The following is a 24275-nucleotide window of genomic DNA, read 5'->3' on the forward strand; positions in this document are numbered from 1 at the left end:
CTATTCAGTAAATTTTAAAACTGATCTACAGCTGAATTTATCCACTGGTTGCAGTGGTATGAGGTCTGCTCTGAGTGTAATGTCTTCTATTTTATTATGTTGACCCACAGTAACAGCAGATGTTCTGCTTTTGAAAAGATTGAACCGTCCTTCCATTATTCTAGTAAATTTTTTTTGCCATGCAACAGATGGCAACAGAAGGGCACTCTGAAAAAACTCTGTCTGACATGGAAGTAAGTGTGAAGCAAAGGTGTGCCATTTAATTCCTCCATGCAGAAAAAAAAAAAAAATAAATAAAATGCACTCCTTGACATTCATCGATGTTCATTGAACATTTATGGAGACCATGGATGAAAGCATGATGAGGTGGTGGGAGGTACATTTCTGTGGTGGCAGCAACACAGTGGGCTACCTCTGCTAATGCAGAATTCTACTAGTATAGAGTAATGAAACTAATGAAAATATTGCAATGAAATGCTATTTTTGCTCCCAGAATGTTTGATTTCTTATAGTTAAGTATTTCAAAGTGTGTTTCAAAATGTATTTGGAATAAAAAAAAATAAAAAAAAAAAAGTGACTAAAGCAATCAATGAGAATTGTCCTTGGCAATGATTTGACTAAATATATATATATAAAAGTACTGATTTATGTTAATGTTGTATGAAACGAATAACCTCAAACATTAAAATATAATATTTATAAAGTACAATGAAGTTATCTACATTCTAGTAAATATCCAATTCACTTAACTGAAAGATGCTGAATAACATATATGACATTGTCAAAGTTGCTATGGTGTTTGTTCTTTCTCAGAATATATGTTCATGGTGTGCATTTAGTTTTACACTTACAGTGCCATTGCATTCTTTATAAACAGTATTTTAAGAATAGTGAGCTAATTAAGTAACCTGAAATCAAGAAGCTGAATAAACACTAGAATTCTTTGCTGAAAATTTTGGAAGCTAACAATACAATTTTTTTTAGCATATATCTTAAAAATCACAAATACTCTTCTTACTCAGTTTGTGAAACGTCAAGTGACATTTCACAAGTTGTTGACATTGAGAACAAACTGTAATCGCACTGGATGCCAGAAACCAGATAATAAGAGTTGAAGTTGATATCCTGTATGGCAGTAAAATGATAACATTCTTTTTTATATTTCTGACACGAAAAGTAAAATGAAAAAAATATATAACTTCTATCTACCTTTGTAAGTACGTTACTTGAACAGCAGACATCTCACATAGTCATCAGATTACAGAGGTTTAATGTAAATAGTTAAGTCTAAGCTTTTCAGTCTTTACTCTTTGCGCAGCTTATCCTTCATCTCAATTTCAAGTGATTAGTGAACACAGCACCAGTTTTTGTGTTAGACTGGCTAAGATGTGGAAGAAGTTGGAGATTACTGAAAAAATAAAACAGGAAAAGCAAGCTTTCCCAACTGTGGAAACAAATTTAAAGAACAAAACTAATTCAGTATTTTCTATTTACCCAGTATTTATCTTTAAACAAATTACAATAAAATTATTCTTAACACTTTTCAAATAACTACTAATTAAGGTTTTGTATTATGGGTACTTTGAAGAGAGTCAGACTGCCTTTCTGCTGCCAAAGCAATAAAATTTAATGCTGTATGGGTGTGACAATTCAGCCTTTACTTCTACACAACAAACATCTGCGTCTGATATGGTGGGCGACTATAATAAAATAGGACATGTTACTTGCAGAACAGCATTTGCATTTTGTTATAACCACAGACAATAAAAATAGGTAAATTGAAAGTTCATTTCCTCTTGATATAGAAAGCTACAAGTGCCTGCCTTTACTGTAAAACAAATATTAAGTGATTAGCATTATAACACAGACTAAATCTAGTTTGAAAAGTCATCACTTATAACTCTGCAATCACTATACTAAACTAGAGCAAGGTTCTAATCAATGTTTTAGTAGTGAAGCTTAGTTTTATCTATAATAAGAAAAAAATAGTATTTTTCTAGGTTTCACCCCAAGCACAGTGCCTAAATTCTTCAATCATAGGAAGCTCTCTGAGTGGCTGAACTGTATATAGTTCATACCAAAAGATTTATAATGTGCTGAATCAATCACCTAGATGTATTCCACTTCTTTATTATTGTAGTTGTTTTCTTTTGCATAGAATCTGGATTCAGACTTCAATTGCTTTAAGTACTATTATTCATCTGTATGACCAGTTAGTCTCAAAATGCAGAACTTTGAAACACATGATCAAAAAATGAGATCTCTTGCTTTTAGTCATACCATAGTTCTCCACTGAGTTTCAAGTATGAAAGGATAAAAAGTTGTACATGAATGAATATATGTTGAGTTTTACCCAACACTTGAGCTCAAACTCTTTATCAAACTCTTTATCAAACCCTTTGACCAAATCATTACTTCTCATAAGCAACCTGTGTATGTACTGAATAACAGTCTTGTTTAAGTCAAGACTACATATATGTGAAATTAATTGAAGTGTAGACTGCAGAATCTGTCTTTTGAAATTCATTGCATACCTAATTAATAAAAAGCCATGATATGAATACAGTAAAAAAGAGAAAAAAAAATGCATACATATTATACAGGTATTCATCTTCCTTGTTTTAAATTTTTTAAATTGCCATTTTTTAATGGCAATTTAAATTTAAAATTTTAAAAATAAACAAATTAGTATTTAATCTGGGAACACATCTTTGATTTTGATCATGTATGTAGCTTCAGACTTTGTCAAAGGAGACAAAGCAAGAAGCAATTCTAAAAATATTACAGAAGAAATTGTTCTCTTACCAAAAGTATTAATAAAGACAAATGAAAATGCTTAAAAAGAGAGCTGTCAGTGGTATTTCTCAAAGAAGCTACAATATTATGTAGCTTGAGTATCGTGATCCCAAGCTCATGTCTCGAGGCATACCTCCTGGGATGCCTCCACTGAGAATTTTAATGAGTCATTTCGAGTAGTCTACTTCCATTTCTATCAGATTTGTCCAAATTCTCTTGTAATATTCCTTTGTTGCTCTTCTACTGTCTTCCTATGCTATGTTTGATTTAGATGAGCACATAGATCTGGAACGTTATATAATGAATTCCCGGAAGGAAATAATATTTCGAATCTTTGAGATTCGTGAGAAATTTATAACTTCTAATGCAATCTCTTGCCAGTTTATCAAAATGATCTTCCTAAGCAAACTTTATTTTTAAAATACAGAATTATTTCCTTGACTTGTCATATTTACATTGACGTGTGCTTTACAGTTCCTTTATCTAATGTAATCTGTTCTTAATTTTATTTTACTTAATTAAAAGGAATACAGGGAAAAAAAAGCCACTGCAATTACTGAAAGAGTTTTCTTATATCTATTACATTATTGTTTGCTAGTCTTGTATTTGATAGCATTCCGTGTATGCAGAAAGAGGGAATCCCACATATGATTTCTTTAGGACCTTGAAAGGGGTTGAGTGCAATTTTATTTAGAGTTGTAGTAAGAAAACTGAATAACCTTCATTTTTTTTCTTTAAATCAATTAATGAATAAATCAGATAAAAAAAAGAAGCAATGCAATTCTGCATTTCAGAAAGAAACACAGTAATTTTGTTTCTAATCACTGTTCCAAGTATTGTTGAAGGTACTTGGCATTAAACTTCAATTGAATGAAGCCCAACAGTGATACAGAACACAATAATGAACTACAGAATCATGTCTTTTGTTATAATTCTTTTTCTTTGATTGATTTTTCAATATCATTCTACAAATGATATTGAATTCTTTCATGCAAGTTGTTATACCCTCAACAGCACCCACTCTAAATCACTTTATAACTTTACTGAAGGAAACAACTTGCTTTGGCTGCTTGGATTTGTGTGAATAAGGAATTCTCCTGGGCAATTTTTTGACTTCTCTGGTTATTTCATATAAAGAGGACAGTGATGCCTTTTCCACTTTCAAAGTAAGTAGCATACGCTCTTAGTTAATGAAAATCTTTAAGATGCTGAATTTCTATTGTCAGCGGAGATCCTTCAATGGCTGGTCTAGTATTAAATGTGGAGGTAGGTGGCTCTGCATTTGGAATGGGATTGTAGATTCATGATCCTTGAGTTCCCTTCCAACCCTGGCCATTCTGTGATTCTGTGAATGTTATGTAAGATCTGGAACTATAAATGAATGCATACTTAGAGGAACTGGAAAGAATAGCATTTAAACTAAGGCAGAAAATAATTCTATATATTCTGCAGAAAAAAAAATGTATCACAAATCATGTGAATATATCTTTCTGTTAAAAGCAGCATTTGTAATGAACAGCCCTGACATTTTTTTCTCAAGCTAAACAGTTATGTTAACTGATGACAAATATACCTCCTATGGTGTGTTCTTTACATAAATTGCTAAGCCTTTTTCATTCTCCTTGATGGGATGCCTTCCTGACTTTATTGTGAGTTTTGGAAGTTCTAAAAAAGGTAAATGTTTTTTCCCCTTGGAAAATGTATATTATTGGCACAGATAAAAGCAAACAAACAGGCCAAAAGAAATCACTAGGAATGCTTAGTGCCTTCCTTGGACATAAACTGTGCTTGACATCGTTAACAGCTCACTTCTAAGGATATACTATTTATAGCATGAAGTCTCATACTTTAGATTCCACAATTATATCAACTAGATTTCTGTTAACTAAATTCCTTTTCCTTTTTTCATTTTCCTTTCCTTTTTCCTTTCCTTCACTTTCCTATAAGTGGCTATTATGAAAGCCAAATAGCAAATTATTTAAATAAGAAAAAAGAGAATCACTTATGGTAGCAAAAAGTGGTTAAATTAATAAATAAATAAACAAACAAACAAACAAATAATTTCTCTAATGGAACAATGTTCCAATCAGTTATATTAGCGACACATTTTAAATACCAAGCAGAAAAAGCTATAACATTAGGAAGAACAGAGTAGCGCAGCCAAGAGGATATAGAAGAATAATTGTTGCTTATGTCTTGCTATCATTACTCATTTTCCTGTGGAGTATACTTCACAGTGGCTGTTGTGGTGTATCCCACATGAAATCAGTCATCAGTATAAGATTAAAGTCACCACTCCAGGAGTGTCTAGTGAAATCACCCTCTATACCCAAACTTACCTTCTCCTATACTGCAGCTGGTTGCCTACAGTGTAGACTGAAACTTTGGAAAACTAGTGAAAACATCATTACCAAGATTAAGTGAAACTTCTTCAAACACAGCAGATTAATTATGTATAAAGGAAAATGTATTCAATGTGGTAATCTACTGGATAATAAAAGATATAAAGCCGTATTTTGAAAAGCAAAAATACGTAGTACAGCACAAATCTGTTTAAAATGTATCTTTCATCTTGTACATTAACCAGTACCACTGTTTGGAATGACTAAAAATAAGAGTTTTATTATATGAAGAATTTCAAGATTTTGAAAATTGGTGTCAAGTCTTCTACAGAACAAAATCTGACACTTTTGAAGAGTAAGGAAGAGTAAGAAAATGTGAAACAGAAAAATGTCTCAAAGAATTTAGAATAAATGCATTGTGGTTTCAGTTCATGCTGATTTTGGTTGGAGACTTAAGTCGTTTATACAACTATTGACTATTTTAAATAGAAGAGCTATGGATTTGCAGGGTGGACTATTTGATGGATAAATAACTGACTGGGCGTTCTCGGCCAGAGGGTTGTAGTCAGTAGCTGTACATCCACGTGGAAGCTGGTCATGACTGATATTCCCCCAGGAGCCCTTCTTGAGTCAAGCATACCCTCAGCAAGTTTCCTGACAACACCGAGCTGAGAAATCAGGGAGGGACCTGAACAAGCTTGAGAAGTGAGCCAATGAGAATTTAATCAGGTTTGACAAGTGCAAGTGCAAGGTGTTGTACTTTGATCACGGTAATCTCAGATATGACTACAGACTGGGAGAACTCACTGAGATCAGTCTTGTGGAGGACTTGTGGGTCCTGATCGACAAAGTTAGGAAGAAATTATTTATCCAAAGAGTGGCAAGTCACTGGAACAGGTTTCATGGAGAATCTTTGTATGCCCCATCCTGGAGGCATTCAAGGTTATGTTGGATGGGGCCATGGTTAGCCTGATGATAGGGTTGGCAACCCTATCCATGGTAGAGAGGTTGGAACTAGATGATCTTTAATTATATGACTCTTTCACAATAGACTCTGCTAGAGAATCTTTCCTCTTATATGTTGAAAGGCCACTATGAGGCCTTCCTGGATCCTTCTCCAGGCTCAACAGTCCTAACTCTCTTAGTATGAATATATATTTATATAAATTTAATATATACATATGTACATATGCACATAAATACATAAATACATATATTTCCCAGAGGGGACACCAGACTGTCTGATGAGTACAATGGACCTGATATGCTAATTGGCCTCTTCTCAGAGAGCCCAGATTTAGCCACATGAATCAAAATCACAGTTAAAACTTTCCACTGCAACTGAACTTAAAAATATGAACATTACAAAGACTTATTTCACTACACGTATTGGCAGGAAGAATTTCAGCCTTGAAATTCACAGTGTTTTAATCATATTCACAAGACATAGATAACAGATGAGGGAGAATTTTCTGAACCCTTCGCTAATCACTGCGTGATCATCAGACCATTAAAAATTCCCCAAATCTTAAATCAATCTTTTACAAAATGCAAATGAAGGACAAGAAATCCTGTCAGAAAAAGAAAGGAAACAAAAAAAGCCTAACACATTAATAATATTTCATCACATTCTTCCCCACTACAGATGGAATGACTATAATTTACATGCTAACTTGCTCATCAGTGTATGAGTATAGCTGTCACTGTTTCCACCTTGCCACCTTATTACTGTATGAAAGCAAACCAGAAATGACAAAAGAAAATCATATCCCTTATGTATTATACTAGCTCTCAAATGTAACTTATTGTCAATGTGTGTGCTGCTTTTTGGTTTTTGTGTTTGTTTATTAATTTAAAAATAAATAAATAATAAATAATAAATAACAACAAATAATAAAACCTAACAAATATAATAAAATTAAAACAAATATACTACTTGATGTCTAAGAAATAAACAAGCCAGTAAAAATCTTAGGAACAAGCTGGCTGGGCTGGTCAGCAAGGCTTTAAACTACATATGATGGGGGAAGAGGGTGTACTAGGTGACAGAGGAAGGCGGGGAAATGCTGTCACCTTGGGAGACAGTAAGGGAAAACCCCAAGCTTGTCCTGGAGGTCCTAGGGAGGGCTCCTCCGAGAAGGCAACAAGGCCAATAGCCAAGCTGAAGCGCCTCTATACCAATGTGTGCAGCATGGGAAATAAACAGGAAGAGCTGGAAACTGTGGCACAGTTGGGAAAGTATGACCTAATTGCTATCACATAGTGGGATGAATCCCATGATTGGAATACCCTGACTGAGGACTACAGGTTTTTCAGAAGGGATAGACAGGGTAACAGGGGTGGTGGAATTGCCCTGTATGTTAGGAAGTGGATAGATTGTGAAGAACTGTGTCTGAGGAACAGCCACAGTCAGGTGGAGAGCTTGCGGGTAAAAATAAGTATCAGTCCAGTAAAGAGCATTTAGTTGTTGGGATCTGCTACAGGCCACCTGATCAAGGGGAGCCTGTTGACAAGGCCTTCTTGCTTCAGATGCAAAAGGTGTTGTGCTTGCTGGCTCTTGTCCTGATGGGGGATATCTGCTGGGATAGTAGCATGGCAGGTGGCAGATAATCCAGGAGATTACTGGAGTCTGTTGAGGACAACTTCCTGGTCCAGGTAACAGATGGAACAAACCAAGGTGAAGCCTTACTGGACCTAATGCTCACCAATGCAGCAGAGAGCCTTAGAGAACTTAAGATTGGACGCATACTGGGCTGTAGTGACCAGGCCTTGGTCAAGTTTGTGATTGTGAAGAATGTGGGCCTGGCAAAAAGCAGAGCTAGGACCCTGTGCTATAGGAGAGCACTTGTGGCTGCTCAAGGAACTGCTGAGTGGGATGCTTTGGGAAACTGTCCTTAATAGCATGGCTGCAGAACAGAGCTGGCAAACTCTTTAAGGACACCCTTCTGAGAGCTCAATGGCTCTCCATCCCCCAGCAGAAGTAGAGCAGGAAGGCAGGCGACCATCATGGCTATGCAAGGACCTGCAGCTTAAACTGAGAGAAAAGAGAGAAATGTACAGAAAGTGGAAGCAGGGTTGTGTACCCTGGGAGGAATACAGGGTTGTTGTCCATGTATGTAGAGATAGGATTAGGAAAGGCAAAGCACAGAAGGAGGTGAAGTTGGCAAGGGATGTGAAAAATAATAAGAAGGGGTTCTACAAGTACATAGGCAAGAGGAGACAGGCCAAGAGTGTTCTCCTCTGATGAAAGGTAATGGGGAGCTGGCTTCCTCAGACATAGAAAAAGCTGAGGTACTCAATGAGTGTTTTGACTCAGTCTTCACAAGTGGTCAGGCTTCCCATGTCTGCCAAGACCCTGAGCTTCTAGGTGAGGTTGAGGGGAGTGGTTTCTGTCCCACTGTAATGGTGGAACAAGTGTGAGTCCTCCTCATGAAAATGAACATGTATAAGTTCATGGGGCCAGACGATATTCATCCTAGGGTTCTGAAAGAGATGGCTGATGTGGTTGCTAAGCCACTCTCCATCATATTTGAAAAATCGTAGCTGTCTGGTGAAGTCCCTGGTGACTGCAAAAAGAGAAACATTACTCCCATTTTTAAGAAAGGGAGAAAGGAAGACACGGGGAACTACAGGCTGGTGAGCCTCACCGCTGTGCCTGGGAAGATCATGGAGCAGATCCTCCTAGAAGCTGTGTTAAGGCACATAAAGGAGTGATTCGAGACAGCCAGCATGCCTTCACCAAGGGCAGATCATGCCTGACAAATCTGGTAGCCCTCTATAATGGAGTGACAGATTTGGTAGATGGGGGAAGGGCAATGGATGTCATCTATCTGGACTTACGCAAGGCCTTTGACATGGTCCTTCACCACATTCTTTTCACTAAATTGGAGAGGTGTGGATATGAAGGATGGACTATTTGATGGATTAGGAATTGGCTGGCTGGACGCAGGGTTGTGATCAGTGGTTCTGTGTCAGGGTGGAGGCTGGTCACAAGCAGTGTCCCTCAGGGATCAGCCTTGGGACCAGTGCTCTTCAACACCATCATCAATGACATAGACGATGGCATTGAGTGCACCTTCAGCAACTTTGCAGATAACAACAAGCTGAGCAGTGTGATCGATACATTGGAAGGAGGGGAAGCCATCCAAAAGGGACAGGCTGGAGAACTGAGCCCATGAAAACCCAATGAGGTTCAATAAGGCCAAGTGCAGGGTGCTGCACTTGGGTTGGGGTAATCCCAGGTATTTATACAAACTGGGGGAAGATCTCCTTTGAGAGCAGCACTGCAAATAAGGACTTGGGGGTCCTGGTAGATGAGAAGCTGGACGTGAGCCAGCAGTGTGCACTTGCAGCACGGAAGGCCAACTGTGTTCTGGACTGCATTAAAAAGGGGTGGCCAGCAGGGAGAGGAAGGTGATTGTTCCCCTCTACTCAGCTCTTGTGAGGCCTCATCTGGAGTACTGTGTCCAGGTCTGGAGCCCCCAGTACAGGAAGGATGTAGAGCTCTTGGAGCAGGTCCAGAGGAGAGCCATGAAGATGACCAGAGGGCTGGAGCACCTGTCCTATGAAGAAAGGTAGAGGGAACTGGGCTTGTTTAGCTTAGAGAAAAGAAGGCTCTGGGGAGACCTCATTGCAACCTTCCCGTATTTGAAGGGAGCATATAAACAGGAGGAGGAATGGCTGTTTATGAGGGTGGATAGGACAAGGGGGATTGGTTTTAAACTGAGACAGGGGAGGTTTTGGTTAAATATTAGGAGGCAGTTTTTCACACAGACAGTGATGACACACTGGAACAGGTTGCCCAAGGGAGTTGTGGATGCCTAATCCCTGGAGGCATTCAAGGCCAGGCTGGATGTGATTCTGGGCAGCCTGGTCTAGTGGTTGGCAACCATGCACATAGCAGAGGGGCTGCAACTAGATGATCGTTGTGGTCCTTTTCAACCCAGGCCATTCAATGATGCTATGATTCTATGGTTCTATGTTGAAAAACCTCAACTTTCTCTTCTGATAAATATTTACAAGAATCTGAACATTGCAGGAGCTGATAGCATTGTCTAGCACTTACATTTTTCATTCCTTTTTTTTAGAGGAGTAAGCAGAGATTAATTAGAGTCTGAAGATTAAGTCATGCTGTGGTAATAGTTCAAATATTTCCACATATAATCTTCGGATGTCATCTGGGATATGTTATATCAGTGCCTGTATATAAATGCATTATTACTAGTTACTTTTACTAGTTATTATGTACATTGAAACTTCTGTAGGATATACAGCAATTTAGTTTTTAAAAAAGAATATTTTTTTCTCCTAGTAACCAGCTGATTACTGTGTCTTGATGTTTAAGTTGGTGAACATTTACTCTTCATCTGACCTCTCCAAAATTCAAAAATTATAACTAGTAAATACTTTGCTGCTTGTTACTTAAGTGACAAACCTAATTTATCTTAGTCAGCATTCTTGCTCTGTCCAGAACTCCCAGATAACTGCCTTAGAGAAACTCGGAGGTCCTTTGAGACTTCAGTACCTTAGAAATTCTGAATGAGTGCCCTTACAGACCAGTGAATCCTCAGTGCCTAGAGCAATGCTGAAACCCAGACTAATAATCACTTTCTCTGTCTCTTTTGTGTCTGCCCTCCCACTCTGTTCTTCTCTCTTCTTTCTTTTTCTGTTGTAAAGCAGTTAAGTAATGCAAGGCTTATTTTGACTTCTTATAAAGTCACCTAGTTTAGTTGCACGGATCAGATAGATAGATATAACTGTAGGAGTGCCAATATTTTTAAGAAAATTGCAGTATAGAGATTTTCATTAAAATTAATGATTGTGTTTGGATCTTGAGTGTCAGTTTTACCCTAATCTAAACAGGAGAAATTTACGCATCTGGTCACTGCTCCTTCTCTTCAGTGGTGGGACGTGACATGGGTGACATTGACTCATACTATATTGCAAGACTGTGTTATCAGTTCTGAGCAAGGCCTTGGGCATAATGGCTAGGTTAAAGGAGAAGGCTGTGAACAGTGAAAAGGATACTGTCGCAAGAATGCAAAGGGCACATTTATGTAGGTGATTAACAAATCAATAGGGAAGGCATCACTTTGAATACTGTGGGCAGTTTAGTGTATCACAGCATAAGAAGGGCACAAAAGTGTCCAAATGTCCAAAAGAGGGAAACAAAGATGGTGAAAGGCCTAATGTGGAAAATGGATGAGGAGAAAAATTAGTCACTTGGATTGTTCATTTTGGAGGAGTCTGAGGGGAGACTTCATATAGGCCTACAAGCACAAAGGGAGCGGAGAAGGAAGCATTAATCTCTTCTCTCTGGATCTCTTAGGATCCAAGAGAATGCCATGAAAATGCATAATGGAAGGGTCAGGTTGTTTGTTAGGAAAAGGTTCTTCACTGAGAGGGTTGTTGGACAATCGAACAGGTACCCCAAAGCGTGGTCACAGCAACAAAACTGACTGACTTCAAGCTCTATACAATGATCTCAAGGCATGCAGTTTGATTCTTGGGTGATCCAATGTGGAGATGTGGAGTCTGAGTTAGATTCAATGAACCTTGTGGATCTTTCCCAGTGATATCCTTCAGGATATTCTAGGCATTCTGCTGGGCTGTAAATCACAGACAAGTAAGATTTTCTGAGAGTGTGAAACCTGAGGGCAGACTTCTTTGCAGTGAACAGGATTTAACGAATCTTAAGATCCTAGGACAAGTGAGCATATAGTAGAATCATAATACACTATGTGGAAAACATGGTTAATTTGTCAGATAAATGATCATACTACAATTATAATGAAAGTTGGAATATAGTCCTACAGTATTTAAACTATTCCACCATTTTGTTAAAAAAAAAAAAAAAAAACAGAATAGAACAGAATTTTTAATTTTTTAAATTTACTTGAAATCTCCTCATTTGAATTCATTACTCAATAATTCTCCATGAAAACTTTTTATAGATTTGCAATTTGAATACATTTATCTAGAAGAGAAAAACAGAAACATTAATAAATGTAAGAATAAATTAAACTGGACCTTTCTTGGAATTATATTTGTCACCATTTGGAGAAATTTTTAGATTCCAGGTCTGTTCCAGTCTGTTTTCAAGAGTCCCAACCTAGACATTCTGTCACTATATTAAGCACAGAAGTCTCCACTGGATTTTTGTGTAATATCACAAAAAAGTAGGCAGCAGGCTCTGTGCCATGTTAAATGAGGAATGGGAACTCTCCAAAGTGCAATTTATTCTGACAATCATGATGTGAACTAATTGTATAAGCTTTTGAAAGAGACACTTTTACAGTTGTTTATAATGAGAAATACCCTGTGGCAGTAGTATGTCATTATTGATCCTAAAAATAAAGTAGAGTTAAATAGTCTGTCAAAAGTCAGAAAGGAGTACAGCACTCTAATATTGCATTTATGTGTGACTCTGTCTTCAGTATCAGATTACAGACATATGCCAGATTTCATTCACTTTGATTTTCTGATTAAGAAATGTTAACTTTCTTCCATTAGCTGAAATGGAGACTTGATTTTTTCTTCCCTTCAGTATTCAAGAAGACAATACTTACTTTTCCCCAGATGATGACTGTCTTCCACTTTGGCAAGATCAGTTTGGGGCAAACAGAATGTTAGTGTTCCATTCAAATATGCTGTGTATGATATTCACATAACAGATGCAAATTGATAATGAAGTAACTTGCATATTCCATGTACAAATAAGCTTTGTCCTGAAAAAGGTAGAAAAAGAAGGAGAGAGAGAGATTTATGATCATTGAAGTCCCTTCCAACCCGGGCCAGGCTGGTGATCTGGATGATTCTGTAATCTGGTGATCCGGGTGATTCTGTGAATATCCTGAGAAAAGGTAGTATCCAAACCATTAAATAAACTCTTGGAAAAATAATATACTGAAGGGAAAAAATAAAGAGAAATTTTGAAAGAAAAATGGTATTAGAACTAAAGACGAATAATAATTTTTTGCTTCATTTTGTTTTGTTTTTCTACTCTTGCTTTGACTACTACATGATGACAGGGGAGTTGCCTCTTTTGAAGAGCTGAAAGTAGGCAGAGATCCCAGGTGAGTCAGCTTTCTGTCATTAGTCAAGATCTGTATAGATCTGAAACCAGAATGGCAGTTTGAATGTTCCTTAGAATATTTTTTTTGTCAAAGAAAAAGGCCGATTCTCAAATGATGTGTGCTACATTTTCACTTATCTAAATAATTCACTCAGATGAAGGAAATCTTCTCTTCTTTATGCAAATGATTTTCATAGTGGGATCACAAGAGTCAGAAGATTTAGTCCATGTAGATAAACAAGTTTTCTGACCAGAATAATTATATGATTTTGCCAAAGTAGTGGCTAGGTAGATCTCCTTGTTTTCAATGTACCTGAAATTTTACATAGCTTATGTACTGTAATGGAAAATATGTAGGTTGCTCTGAAAGTAATGCCTCCTATTTATTTCCATGGAAACTGCAATAGCTACAAAGAGCACAATAACAGTATTTGATACAGCAAATTCTCAGGTACAAAACACTGTTTTTCAGCATAGTCACTACCATCAGCTGTGATTTTTTACCAGCAATAAACAAGAGCCTGCATGCCATACTTGTAACAAACTGCACCAGTGGAGGTGACCCACTGTTGTCATCAGCACCGCTGAAATATACTTCTCACTGCCTCACTGTGCTCATATTCATTCTTTGGTCTCCATAAACTTTCAACAATCAATGACAAATGTCAGTGGGTGCATTTCTTTTCATGTGGAGGAATTCAATGACACTTCTTTGCTTCATATGCACTTCCATGCCAGACACCATTTTGTCAGACTGCCCTTTTGCTACCATCTGTCACTTGGCAATAAAATTTAGCAGAATACTGACAGGACTGTAATGCTGTACCACCAACATCTACCTCTGGTGTCATGGGCCAACATAATAAAATAGAAGGCACAAACTTTCAGAGCAGCCTTCATACATGGTAGGCATCTGTTAGTTCTGCAATATGCATATAGAAAAGTCATAAATGGTATTGTATTTTGTTAGTAAACAGTAAGGATGTTTACATCCAGCTTTTTGCCTATTTTCCAGTTTATTCTATTCTTGGTATTTGACCATTTCTTTTTAGGAATGTGTAATCATTACCCCCAAAATCCATACATATAAACAAGAAGTTACAATTATAAGGCAATTTTATTTCATACATAGGAATCCTATAATTCTATAATGATTGCTTTCTCCCAATTCATTAATCAAAATCCATTCATAAAATAACTATTCAACTGGAAAATATACACAGATGAACATCTTCTCCTCTTCTGTCATAACTTGTGCCATGACCATGCTTTTTACTCTTCAGCATTTTTATGACTTTCTTCTACAAATTTTTCCATAGTCATACATAATAGTTAAGCACCCCATGGTGAAAATAGAAGCTGAATAGCCATGTGCCTGCAGTCTTCCTGCAAAGTTAGCAGGTTTTTGATTGGCTCTAGCAGGTTTGGGGAAATGACCATTTCAGACAGGACACAGTCAAGCAGAAAATGGGCAGATGCTGTAAATTATATAATCAGTACAAAGAAAACTCATCTGCCATTTATAGAACATGAGGTTAACTGATGGAATACTGACTGATTCATGCTAATTTAATGACAACTTCTATCCATCTGGCTAGAAAACTGTATTTTACAAAGCCCTAATGGTGACCCACATAAGTTAGCCTAAAAAAAGATTTGGTGAGTTTAATAATGGATTATACATCAAAGCAAGAACTCATTACTGTTACAAGTAATAAAATATTTATTTTTAATCTGACAGTTCTACTGCTTCTAAACAGTAAGAGATTACACTGTGAAGCAGCATATATAATAAATGACTGACTACTTTTCTGCTGTGCTAGTAAACACATAGTTTTCTGAACCTTATGCTTTCATTGCTGACAATGTGAATCAGTAGGAAGGAAATAGAACCTCCTTTTTCTTTACAGATCTTCCAGCACCAGATCTTCCTTGGCTATTTGGACTTATTTTGCAGTCATGTTAGACATCATCCATGTTGTTTGTTTCTTTCTATTTAGCACGCATTCACAGTCAAAATCTTGCAGCCAAGTAGCGTCCCTGATGATTTTGCCAGAAACATCGTTGTAGAATGTCACTGAAAAAAGGAAATAGAAGAAATAATAAATAATGTAATTCAGAACATAATTTGGCTGACAAAAGCAATGCAACAATAATCATTCAACTTTCTATGCAAGGAAAGGTTTTTGTTGTGGGACAGGGAGGCTGCTGGACTGTCTTCTGTGAGAAGTCCGGAAGCTGCCCATTATAGATACAAGCCAGTTCCACCTGGTTCCAAAAGGGACCTGCAGCTGTCCAAAGCAGAGCCAGTGAGAGGTGCTGATTTTACCTTTGTAAGAGCATGTTTAAGAAAGGAGAAAAAATCTTCTGTGCAGCAGCAGCTGGAAGAGATAAGTGAGAAAATATAAAGTGAAATATCTCTGCAGATGCAAAGATCAGTGCAAAAGGAGAAGGAGGAGGTACCCCAGATACAGAAGCAGAAGTATCCTGCAGCCCATTGAGATACCTATAGTAGGCTGTCTTCCTCCAGGAGCAGCATGTGGAACAGATCTCCACACTGAAGCCCATGGAGAAGCCCATGGGGGTGCAGGGGGGGATACAACCCATTGAAGGCCCGTAGAGAAGATTCTGGGACAAACCTGCAGCTTCTGGAGAAGAGTCTAAGTGGAGCAAGAGATCTGAGAAAGCTACTGGCCATGGGGGAGCCATTCTGGAGCTCACTGTTCTTGAAGGATAGCCTCCATTCTATGGACCCATATTGGAGCAGTTATTGAAGAAATGCAATCTGTAGTAAGCTGATGTTTAAAATTAAACTGTAAAGCTGATGTTTTAAACTGGATTAGTTTAGGAGAGATGGCATCCCATTGGAGATAATATATGCTAGAGCAGTGGAAGAGAGTTACAATGAAGGAGCAGCAAAGATGTAGCATTATGGACTGACCATAGCCCGTTCTCCCTGTTTCCTTATGCTTCAATGTAAGAGGAGTTAGAAGACAGTGTTTTTAGTTTGCTTTAATTTCTCACTGCTGTAGTTTGTTATTAATAGCAAATAAATTATATTAATCTCCCTACACTGACTCATTTTGCTCATAACAGTAATTGTTAGGTGATCTCCCTGTCCTTATCTAAAACCTTGAGCTCTTTTCCACTGTAATTTCTCCTCTTCTTCCATTGGAAATTAATAAATAAATAAAAATAAAGACAACTTTGATGAATTTTAAGAATCATCTTTTCTAGGTCCATTTAGACTGAATGCAAAAAAAAAAAAAAGAAAAAAAAAAAAGAAATAGTGTCTTGTGTACAGTTAAATATATATATTCTAAAAGAACAAAACAGGTAACAGGTACTTTGGAATGGTACTTAGTATTGTGACAGAACATGCAACTCACAAAATATCATCAATGTAGTATAAATGTTTTAGACAAGGAGACAAAGATAGTAAAATTTCAAAGACTATCTTCATGTCATTTTTCCATTTTCTCATCACTATCTATAGAATGTTATGAGAGCTGCTGCAAAATTAATGCCTCCTATTTTATTATGTTGGGCCACAATATCAGATGCAGATGGGGGTGGCATGGCAACAGAGACTGAACATTCACACCAGTATACCATTACATTTTATTGCTGTGGGATATATGGAAGCAGAGAAGTCGTCTAACAAAATGGTGTTTGATATGAAAGTGAATATGGATACAGCATCCTGGCCTGCATTAGAAATAGTGTGGTCAGCAGGAGCAGGAAGGTAATCATCCCCCTGTACTCAGCACTGGTGAACTGTGTTCAGTTTTGGGCCCTTCGCTACAAAAAAAGACACTGAGGCACTGGAGCACATCCAGAGAAGGGCAGTGAAACTGGTGAGGGGTTCTGGAGCACAGATCTTAGGAGGAGCAGCTGAGGGAGCTGGGATTGTTTAGTATGGAGAAGAGGAGACTCAGAGGAGACCTTATTGCACTCTACAACTTCTTGAAGGGATGTTGTGATGAGGAGGAGTTTGGCCTCTTCTCCCAGGCAACAAACAGGACCCAAGGAAATGGCTGCAAGTTGTACTAGAGGAGGTTTAGACTAGACATAAGGAAGAACTTATTCTCTTAGAGAGTGGTTAGACACCTGGAATGTCCTGCCCAGGAAGGTGGTGAATTCACCGTCTCTGGCAGTGTTGAAGAGGCATCTGGATGAGCAGTTACGAGATATGGTTTAGTAGCTTGTGGTAGCAGTGGTAATGGAGAACGGTAAGATTAGATGATCTTGCAGGTCGTTTCAAACCTTGTGATTCTATACTATGATCCTATGATACTCTTTTTTTTAACCCAGGTATGGTTTGCTATTTTATTTATGGATGAGTCTCTGTGGAAAAAAAAAAAAAAACAAAACACAAAAACTTCTTGTCACAATCATATTGCTTCCAGAAAAGTGGATTTGTTACTCAGTGTTCAATGAGCCAATTCTCAAATACTCGGGAGATATTTTACTTTTTATTCAGGCCCAGGTGCTGATGAAAGTTTTCCAAACCAAGAACAACAATGCAAGTTTCTTGACAATATTTATACATTAAATTCCCAAGTATTCCACTTAGCTAATACAGAAGAAACATCTACTATCTATATATTTAAGGTTAAGCAATCGTGATACCCTATCCCTTTTGGCTACTTTCCCATCCATTCTCATGTCTGTCCATCTGTGTGTCCAAACAAGGTTGCTTGGGGGGAGGTCTTACGTGACCTACAGTGATGGTTTGGGAAGTGTCCTCCTTACTCTTTTATCCTTATAGGGTCACCTAAGAACAAGATGAACAGTTCTCCTCTCACCAGTTTTTCAAGGGGAATAATTGTCCTTGATTAATGTGATAATGTCAGTGGTTAAGATATTCAGGTTTAGTATAAGCAGTTCTTGATCAAAGGATTCTAGGTTTATGTTGACAGTTATGTTATTGTTACATGTATCTCTCCCCTTAGAAAGTTTTGAAATATCTTCCTGGTATCAAAGTGACTTATCTGTGTAACTATGCTGTTAAATAGATTTGTAGCATCATTTATTTTTTTTTTAGAAGCAAAAACGTTTTTTAGTCTTTGAAACAATGGATTACGTGGTTTCATCTGTTCTAGTTTCTTGTATGAATAGGTTTAACAACCCATCAGTAATAACTGGGATATATATACATAGATTATTGAATTTAAATTTTCCATTTTATATTATTGTGTTTGGTAAAATAATTCCCGAGAAGGCATAAACGCATGATAACGTGCTTTTGAAAATCATACCTAAAGATAATGAATGGCATTTTTCCAAGTTAAATATCACGATCTTAGACAGTTTAGAGATTAAAAAAAAAAAAAATCTTATCAAAAGCATTTTGATTTACCTCATTTCTAATCAGTTTAGTAATGTTTTTTGCACTCTCTTAAAAGACTTCAGACTTCAAATATGTTAAAAATATTGCTTATTAGAATAAATGCTTTCTTTTAATACTCCCTTTTTTGGTCTGGGACTGATACATCAGGAAGACAAGGCAAGAGAATTCCTTTTGCATTTCTGCTATACACTTCAAAATACTACTGCAAACTTCTCACCTCATTAATCTTGTTTTCTCTTTTATGTTTTTCTTTCTCCTTTATGCTTGATTTCTAAATAACACATACATATTGTATGAGGAAATGTGTACAGTTTCTTTATAATGAATTATGTTTTGGTGAAAGAAGTATGAATATTTAAGATTTTTGAGGTCCAGATAAGTAGTCCAACCCAACTAAAAGGACATTCCTTTCAATTAAAAGCTGTGATTGCTTTCAACTCTGCATATTTGAGCTAGTGTAATACTGGATATTTCACTACCACAACTTCTACCAAGAATGGGCTTTACTTCTTATCAGTTGTGGCAGTCAACAAGCTACTTGAGTGATCAAACCCTCCCAGGCATGGACACCTCTTCTTACTAATACATAAAAAATGATTGCCTGGTCTCCATCCTTCCTAGAAATGAGTCCCTGGCCTTTTCAACTTATGAAAAATTTTGTGGAGTCTATATGGAATCTTGGTTTTGTAAATACTGGAATGGTATTTTTCTTCTACTCACTCATTTTTTTTCAAACAGTAAGTCAAGTCCTTACAACCACATGGCAAGATAGGGGGAGAATAGGAGATGCTATCTGAGTATTATTTGGTTATCGTCATAGTTTGTTAAGTTTCTGAATGGCCAATGAAATTGTACTTGCTTTATTATGCACTTTGAGGCCCAATATCTTCCAACACTGTTAGGGTAGCAAGCAGTGAGTTGCAAGAGGTTTTTTAGTTCATTACTCTTTCCCATCTTTGGAATTAACCATAGAAGGCATTGGGTTTTATGCTACAGATTCAACTTAGGCACAAGCTCTCATTTGTAAGAGCAAAGGATATACCTGAATGAGATCTATCAATGTCTCCTTGTTTAAACAGCAGTCATGCTGTCATTGGGTCTGAGTAGGAAGGAAAAAGAAAATGACATTTGACTATCTGAAGAAAACCTGAAATATTCTCAGTACTGATTATATTCTCTTGTTTTCTCATGCTGTCCTCTGTATAATCATTCTTCATCACTTATTCAAAACCTAAAATCCACTAACATGCAATATTTCAAATTGGAATTAGATTGAAGTCTGTTAAACAAATAAGATCAGAAAGAAAGTGATGGATTTTGAAATTTGAAAAGCTGGTCCTAATAAAATTTGTTCAGTTCAAAAAATAATAATCTTGTGACAGAATTTCAGTCTAGATTAAAATATAGATTCAGTGTTTGGTTGTGATTAAAAATTAAAATTTCATGGACATTTCTTGAATTTTAGTTTATAAATAAAGTAATGCCAAACAACCTTGTTGGTTCTTTCATTAATTTTGAATGCCAATTTCAGATATTTTATGTATATATCAAGATACACACTTTCAAATTTAATCCACATATCGGTATTATTACAGGCATTTATTTTATGGAATTTATGCGACTATTAACTAAGGTGGCTGTGTTAATTCAGCTGTTTTGAGAAATATCTGAAGAAATATCCTCATATTTTCTGTATTCATACAAAATTCATCTGTCAGATATCCATAAATACATGCCTATATACACATAAGTTTTGTACTTATGACTGTCTGAAATCTGAATCATCTCAAAATGAAATTATGGTGAAACAACAGCAATTTCAGATCTGTGGGATATCTATAAGCTTTATGTAGGATAGTCTTTATTGACAGAACAATACTGAGACTCATGAGAAAGTAAGATTCTCCTTCCAAGGATGCTATAAACAGGCACTGAAGAATCCATGTAGTGTCATAGTCCCTAATAGGAATCACCTTGGACTCTCTGTGCCCCCACTTTTCTGGTTCTCTCCAGGGCTAGCATCCATTTATCTGAAAAAAAAGAAAAAAGGAAAAGAAAAAAAAAACCAACAATATATATATATTAATAATAATAAATAACAAGCATAAAATTCCCAACAACACAAGAGGAAGCACATGGCCAGCTTTTCAGTAAACTATCAAATTTATATTACTTTGCTTTTCCAACGTGTGGCAGAAATGGGAAGCATGTGAGTGTTCTGTTTTTCAGATATCTGTTTCCTCTCAGTCATATGAAAATGCTATACTTAACATTTGCAAATTGTCCAGATGGCAATAACAATATTGTCTCGCTCCAATTTATAGGAGGGAGATGAGGTTCTTTAATATCTGTATACCCGGTGTGAGATTAAGAAACAACGGTTCATATGTTGTTGCATCCAGTTTATTACTAAGACCTAATCAGGGAGACGGGGAAGGGAAGGAGTGCGATAGAAAAGATGGAAAAGAAGCAGGAGTTGCGTAAAGCGGGGATAGTCACCAGCAGGATCCAGCAGCGGTCCCGTTGCACGGTGTTTGAAAGTCCCGGGCAGAACGCAGCAGAAGACGGGGAGCAGCAGCGTGACCGGCCTTGGGCAGCGGGCAGGTAGACGAGGAAGTCGAGGAGCCAATTCTTGAAGCAGCAACAGCGGTCAGGCAGCAGGCTCAGGAGAGTTCAACAGTATGCAGGAATCACCTCAATCTTCAGGAATCCCTCTGTTCTTCTTCAGGAGGAATCTGCTGCCAGAAATCCTCCGTTCTTCATGAGGAATCTGTTGTCAGAAACCTAACCTCATGGTTTTCAGTTCCTCTTTTATCCTCCTTGTTCTCCTGCCTACGTGACAAGGATGGGCCTCGAGCAAGAGTCATTGAGTACCTCCTGAGATGGCCATCATCCGGAGATAAGCCCACACAAAGGAGCACTTCATAGCTATTCAGCTGCAGTTCATCTCGCTCTCGTCGCCCCTGGCCTTGCCCATCTGCGTTTCCCCAGACAAAGGATTTCACAACCTTTGCCTAGGGCTTGCCTGGACTTGAACATCTGTCTCCTTAAGACAAAGGTTTCCACCGTCCTTGCTCGGGACTTGTCTGGACTTGAACAAGCCCATTGGTGTCCCTAGCAAACTTTGAGACACAGAAGTTAACAGTATAGTCTCTTACAAATATATACATTAAAAAAAAAAAAAAAAAAAAAAAATTACATGGGCTAATGCTTAGTAGTGTAACCTATACTGCTACAAGGGCAACAGGACATGTATTCTGTTTGAGTGACTAGTGATATTTTCTGTGACTAGAAGCAAGAATTGTCATAATACGTTCCCACGTGACCTGAGGAATGTGCTGCCTGAATGCTGTTTGTAGTTCCATTATGTCAGACAGAAAATAAGCCCAAAGAGATTTCCTCTTCAGAGCCACCAGATCAAATTCAGAAGTCTGGAGCCACCAGATCAAATTCAGAAGTCTGGAGCCTGTTCATTTTTCTGTAGCTCTGTTAAATGAAATATTCTGATCCCTTTTCTTTTCTTTCCTTTTCATATTTTATTTGTTTTAGGAGAGTGGGAAATTTAAATACATGACAATTTAAATATAAGTGTTTCTATTAATATTACAAGCAATAAAGACATTGTAGATAAAGGAATACTATTGTCTTGCTCAAATACCACTAACAAAAGTGTTAATTAATGTTAACAAATTTCTTAATAATCATAGTGCATTAAAAGAGAGCATATAATATTCCTTAAAGATTCTAGTCATCAACAATCTTTTAGCTGGTAAGAGAAAGAAAAAACATTGTACTTTTACTTATTTTACCATCAAGAGACAATGGAAGTTGAACTACACATCTATGTTATTTTTAAAGAATAGGCTTACTTTAACACAGTCTTTATCTTAATGCTTAATTTACTGTATTATCTATTGAATTCATAACACACTTGTTGAAATATCGTATGTATTTTCTAATTTTCAAGTAGTTGGTCTTGGTAACCAAATTCTCTAGATATTAGAGCAATAATATAAACACAGCAATTTTCATTGCTTCATTAAAGGTATTATTATGACATCATCATCCAGCCAGACACAAAGAAGAAAGAAGCTAATTTAAACATAGGGAGAACAGATTTGAAAAGTGTTGACAAGCTAAAAGTATCGACTCCACATACTGGAGTTAATGCATCAAAATTACCAAGCACATGATAAATGGCTGAGAGGCATATACTTAAAGTATTAATAAACATCAATTAAAAAAAAAAAATCAGGAAAAAAAAAAAAAAAAGCTTGATACTCGGTACATATTTGTCTAAATATTTGTTTTTCACTTTTCTATGACGTGAGTAATTTTCAATTAACCAAGATAATTGAACCTTTCCTGGTTTGACACTCAACTTCTTGTGAAGCATATTAGTGATAAGCGTATGTATTTTTTGAAGAATTTTTATTTCCCTTTTTTTGTTGTTCTTTATTTTTAATTTTTTATTTTATTTTTTCATAGAATCATAAGATGTCTGGAAGGGACTTAAAAGTTCCAGTCCCCTTGCCATCAGTAGAATTTCCAGATGCTAAATCAGGCACTAGAACAGATTGCCCATGGCCCCATCCAGTCTGGCCTTGAACAGCTCCAGGGATGGGGCATCCACAACTTCTCTGGGCAACAAGGTGCTGTGCTTCACCGTCCTCTGAGTAAAAAATGTCATCCTGAACAAAATCTCTCCTCTTTCAGTTCAAATGGATTTCCCTTTCACTATCAGTCTGAGTAAAATGTTATTCTCCTTCCTGTTCACAAGATCCCTTTAAGTGCTGAAAGATTTAGGTCTCCTGAGTCTTTTCTTCTAAAACATTGTTATCCTTTTGGCTTGCCTGGATCACAGCTGAGAGATCAGGATTTTCCTTGGGCCGCATGTAGAACATGTGATATATGTAATACATATAAGTGACAGGACTTTGTTATTATTATTAAAACAGAAAAAATGGAGAACAACAAAAATGTAAAACTACTGGGATGTTTGAACTTGTTTTTGTGAAACAAATGCATCAGGGTTGTTCTATGGCAGTAGTTGCTATTCCTAGTGAGTTCTTAAAATGTTTGTCACAGATTTCTGATGAAATATTTCTCTCCCTGTGTTTCATCCTTCACAATAATTGTTTGCAAATGTATGTGCTGCCAAAAAGGAATGACACAAATAAGACTGTGGAGTGAGGGATATGTTTGTCTGATAAGATAGGGCTTATGAAAGTCTGGTAGAGAGACATGACCAATTTATTTTATTTTATATTATTTTACTTGTTTATTTAGGTATAATGTCTGATTGTAACTCTGTAAATTCCATGTGATAATTTGCAAGGAATGTAGGAATGTTGCCACTGGTTTACGGGCTGGTTCTGCCTGGTTCTGTGTTAGTGGGGCAGAGGGATCCGCGGATCCGCGCATCTGGAAAAGGGAAACAGGAGACCACAAAATAATTGAAAACAGTGGCAACGAATTGAGGTGAAACAAACTAATTTACTAAATATAGTAACAGAACACAAAATGTAAAGAGAGAGAGGGAGTATGTCCTAAATATGCACAGTCCAGTTGAGCAGCAGGGAGACAGGAGGAGAGCTGACGAAGAAGAGTGGACAAAAAAAGATTGCATCAGGTGACCTTGCCAGGAGTTCTATCTCCTCTCTGAGTGCAAAGTCCCCTGGGGAATGTAGTTCTTCTTCTCTTCTGGGCA

Source organism: Lagopus leucura, unplaced genomic scaffold (assembly GCF_019238085.1).
Source record: "Lagopus leucura isolate 7727_CA_CO unplaced genomic scaffold, USGS_WTPT01 Super-Scaffold_100001, whole genome shotgun sequence".
NCBI lineage: Eukaryota > Metazoa > Chordata > Aves > Galliformes > Phasianidae > Lagopus > Lagopus leucura.